The sequence below is a fragment of the Mastomys coucha genome, unplaced genomic scaffold (assembly GCF_008632895.1).
Source record: "Mastomys coucha isolate ucsf_1 unplaced genomic scaffold, UCSF_Mcou_1 pScaffold2, whole genome shotgun sequence".
NCBI lineage: Eukaryota > Metazoa > Chordata > Mammalia > Rodentia > Muridae > Mastomys > Mastomys coucha.
Genome location: NW_022196902.1, coordinates 2,768,010 through 2,773,186, shown reverse-complemented (window position 1 = coordinate 2,773,186; position 5,177 = coordinate 2,768,010).

Here is a 5,177-nt window from a genome sequence, read left to right as displayed (position 1 = left end):
TTTTTTTGTCTGAGTTAGTTCTATCTTAAAAACCTCTTCCTCTTTCTGGTTTCAATTACCGACAAGCTATTCTAAGTACTTGAGAAGACATCATTTTTCTAAGCATCACTTTGCCACAATATTTCCTTCCTTAAAATGTCAGCTTCTTGTGATTGCTTCACAAATCCAATTACAATCTGAGACCATGGGATTACTGTTTTCCAGATCTTGGAGTTCCTGTCTGTCCACATCTGATTCCTACCTGACTGCTTTGTTTCAGTAAAATTTAAGAAAATAGAAATTTACCATTGTTAACAATCAGAACATTTTGTCATTTTCTCTCTCATCCCTACCATACCTGGCACATTTTCTATTTGCAAACAACCACCCTTCCTTCTTCAGCCATGTCCTGAAACTTCTGGAATAATAAGCTGTCACTCAAGATTTTCTTACTGTCTTAGTTAGGTTTTCTATTGATGTGATGCAACACCATGATCAAAAGCAACTTGTGGAAGAAACAGTTTATTTTGCTGATATTTCCATATAATAGTTTATTATTGAGGAAAGTCGGGGCAAGAACTCAAGTAAGGCAAGAACCTGGAAGCAGGAGCTGATGCAGAGGCCATAGAAGAGTGCTGCTCCTTCTGGCTTGCTCCTCATGGCTTGTTTAGTCTGCTTCCTTATATCAGCCAGGACTACCAGCCCAGGTGTGGCACCACCCACAGTGAGCTGGGCCCTTCCCACATCACTCACTAATTAAGAAAATGTCCTACAGGCTGCCTGAAATCCAATCTTATAAATAGAGGAGGTAACTTCTTATATGACTAGCTTGTGTCCAGTTGACATAAAAAACTAGACAGCACAGTGACACAGCAGCTAGTTTATTCCCAGGTAAGAACCATTATTTTTTCTTCCCAATCCATTAGAACTGCATAGTTATAAACACGGAAAATCAGGAAGATGATGGTAACTTTGATAAATACAAAAGAAATAATCCTAATTACAGCTTCCACGTAGACAGACATTTATGGTGTATGTGGTGACTCTTTTCATATATCACCTTAGACTATTCTTAATATATAGATGGAAAAAATATGTGTAAAAGTCCTTTCTTCCCCACATCTTTGCATATTTCACACAGAGTCTTATATGTAGAGGGCAAACCAACAGTTGGTGGATAAATTGAGATTTCGTTGCATGACTTTAGACAATAGCTTTCCATGAACCCTTCACTCACTTTACAAGCTGGAATGATAAATCATTTGATACTACCTGCTCTCTATCAAGAGAGTTCTTAAGAATTAGAGACAGAATCATAAGAGGGTTCATTTTACAAAGTTTCCAAGAAAAATAGAATTGGAAGGAATCAAAGCCTACAGGGAAAATAGACAACAAATTCCTCTTTCTTACTGTCAACCCAGCTTTAGGGATAGCAACAATGAGATAACCCAGAACTCAGAATTTTATCCTAAAAATGAAGGCAGACACTAGACCCTATGCTAAGTAGCAGCTTTGGCAAGCAGAGCCTTTAAAGGGACAGTATTACTTGCACAGGACACAGGCTCCAAGGCAATGTCCACAAAATGATCTTTCTATACACACAAACACATCTCACCATGAGGAAGGATCTAAGAAAGAGAAATTGTGGCTTTGGATTACTAAGTTTACATTCTGTTCAATTCCATTCCAATAAGTACTTGGTCTATTTTTATATTTTTAAAAAATGACATAATATTTTAGGGATATTTGTTTGTTTAAACTTCTGGTTTTCATCCTCTTAACTGCAGATAATGTCACAGTGTGTACTTGGAAATGGCTATCTCTTGGGCTGTGGTGCAGTGATTACCATCTCTGGCAATTTACTCACCTATCTCTGCTTGGTGCTTCTTCAGAAACTACTCCATTTTAATATAACTAGACTCAAGGTATAAGTATAGTGGGTGATTAACTTGATCAGAAAAGAAAATGAATAGTAGGAGAAATAAGAAGAGAGAAAGGAAATGAACATATTATAAGCATAGACACAGTGCCTGGGCATTGCTAAATATTTTACTTATAATTATATATAAACCATACATCATATTTTAAGAGAAAATTAAAAGAGTAATACAGCGAACTAACCATTTGCTCCATGCCACCTCCCACTGATTATAATATTTTCACCATAAATACTTTTTAAAGTAAGCAAGAGATATGCTTTGTCTGTAAGCACTCCAGTATATACAGCCCCATATAGATAGAGGCTTATCTACAGGACTATTGAACCATCTTCACAGGTGATGGTGTAAGGTCTTAGATGAAAGCTACCATCTTCTCCCTCCTTAAAAGGCAACAAGTGGAATGCACTTTTGAAGTATTATTTCTTTAACAAGATTTTGTCTATTACAGAAATCAATTATGAAAAATATGATGCCCGTTTTACCACTGAGAAAATTTGACACCAAGTCCTGCCTTCTTTCTAACAACTGTTATTTGAGCTTATTGAGGGTGCAGGGTCTGGAGAGGGCCTCAGACTCAGCCAGCAGTCCGTTGAAAGTCATGCTGAGGCAGTCAGATCCTGCACATGACCCCCCTCAGTTTCTTTGTCACACCCCCAGAAATCCATTGCCTTTCCTAAGGATCCCTTGGCTTCCTACAGGACTGTGATCATCTGGTACTCCAGGCTCCACCTGCCCTGGTGAGTCCTTCCCTGTTCCTTGCTCTGCACTAACCATCCTGAGCTTAAGTTTTTCCCTTCAATTGATGCAGAAAAGAGGAGTGCATGGGCAGAGGACTTTACTAGAAGCCTGAAGATATCATGAAGGAAATAAAAACAATGCACTGGGTTCCTCACCAAAAATTCTAAATCAGAGTTAGCCATTTCTGTTATTAAAAGTCATTTGCCTTGAAACCTCATGTCTCAGACTCCCTCGTCTGAGCTTCTCTGTATTCTCCCTGTTATTAACAGAAAGATTACATTCCTTTAATATTTGTGTAGATATTAATCCAGCACTCCCCGACACTTACAACGAAGTCATCTGAGCCTTCCCGTGTGTTTACAGACTCAAATGAATCTTTAAAATTATACGTAGCAAAGACTAGGCTTTCAGCTTTCGATTGCCCTCTTGCTCTTCTGAGGATTGCATTCGAAAGAGAATGGGAAGGAGTGAATTACCGTTAAACAATAGCCCCAATCAGGTCCAGAAAAAAATAAAATCGGGTCCAGTAAGTATGTGCGAAGCCCTGGAGGAAAGTCATCAGGGAGCTTCTATGCCTGTAGGTTTTCATCTCTTCACGTCAGTGAGATACTAACTGTAAGCAAACACCAGAGGTGATGAGAGTGGATCGGCCTCAATGTAGATGGGGCAAGTTTTGCGTATATGGCTTACAGTAACTCATTAGAGGCTATTCAACCTTTGAGACACTTCAACCTTTCTCTTTTTATAGCATTCAGGTTCCAGTTCATATCACACCCAGATCTTGTAACATTATACTTGGAAAGTAAGAAAAATGTCACTCTTACATTTGTTTTCATAATGTTAGAAAATATGGCTTTCTCAGCTTGTTTCAGGATAGTGAACATGATGTGTGAAAAGAGCATGATGCCTACTCTGTCTACACAGCCCTGAAAGTAGCCTCTTTGCATTCCTCTGTCTGGCCAGGCTGGACCTGTTGCTACTTTATTGTCTCCTGCACTGATGATGCTTCCACATTTCAGTTTTTCTCTGTTCAGTGCATCATAGTTTTGAAAGAGTTCATTGCTTTATGAAAAGGGAGTTCCACGGTTAGAACTGGTATATTCATTGCTGATGATCATCTACAGAGATATGGTCCATCAAGTAGTGGCAAAAAGAGAAACAGTATATTTCTCCTGAGATCCCCTTTCTTCTACAGGATCAAGATGAACTATTTTATTCTTCTAACTGTGATCCTATGCTAAAGCTCTGGTAGAAGGCAGATATTCTAAATAGAGATGCTGTGTCTCTCCCTTTGACTATCAGATCTTCATTTAGTTATGAAATTAGTACGATTAAAGAACATGGACTTACATCAAAGGAAAAAAGAACTCACCCAGGCCTGGAGAAGGTGTGCTTTTATATATTTCAAAAAATCAACACTCTTTTTGTTGTCACTAATGGAGGTTGTAGAGGCTGGAAAGACAGATGAGTGGGTAAAATGCTTGGCACATAAGCATGAAGATCTGAGTTTGATCCCAGGTAAAAAGCAGTAATCCCTGTGCTGGGGATGAGGCAGCAACAGGGGGACCCCTGGAGCTCCCTGGATAACTAATATGGCCCAAATGGAGAGTCATATACAGTAAAAGAGGCCCTCTCTTAAACATGTGGTGGAGAACAATAACGTAAGATGTCAGCCATGGTCTCTAACCTGCACACATACACACAGACACATATACTAGCACGTCACCCACACCATTCCACACATGCATATACCACATAGAGACATACGAATCAAAATTGGGAGGTCTTTGAGATCTCATTTCCTCACCCTTGACTTGAATGAAAAATTGCCTTAGCAGGAGAGTTTGATCCCAGGTCTTCTTAAAGCAGGATATCTCAGTTAAAGTTACATGTGGTCTAGCCTTTGCTTCCAGCCTTTAAATAATCCATGAGTATATAACAAATGAGGTGGGAGGAAGTTAGATCTTCCTTTCACCAACTGGCCAGATTGTAGAAACATTCCCTTTCCTTTCCCAACTTCTGTTCCCTAACTTTTAAAATGCAGGTTGTAGGTGTGTAGCTTGGCGTTCTTGTGAGACTTCTAAAAGTAGGGGTGGGGTTGTCTCTAACTCTTTTACCTGCTCCTGGGACCCTTTTCCTCCTCCTGGGTTGCCTTGTCCAGCCTGGATATGAGGGACTGTGCCTAGTCTTCCTGCATCTCGTTATGCTGTGTCTGGTTGATATCCCTTGGAAGCCTGCCCTTTTCTTAAAGGAAATGGAGGAGCAGTGGGTCTGGGGAGAAGGAAGGGAGGGGAGGAGGAGTGGAGGGAGGAGAGGCTGTGGTCAGGATGTATTGTGTGAGAGAAAAAGAAAAGAAAAGAAAAAGGAAGAAGAAATACAGGGAGACTGGCAGCAGCTTACAAGACCTAAGTACTCATCAATAGTCTTGATGGCCTCACTGTTTTCTTACTATCAGTTGTCCTGTGGATAAAAGGATTTCACTCTTATCTACTCTTAGCTTTCAGAAACTATGTAGCCTAC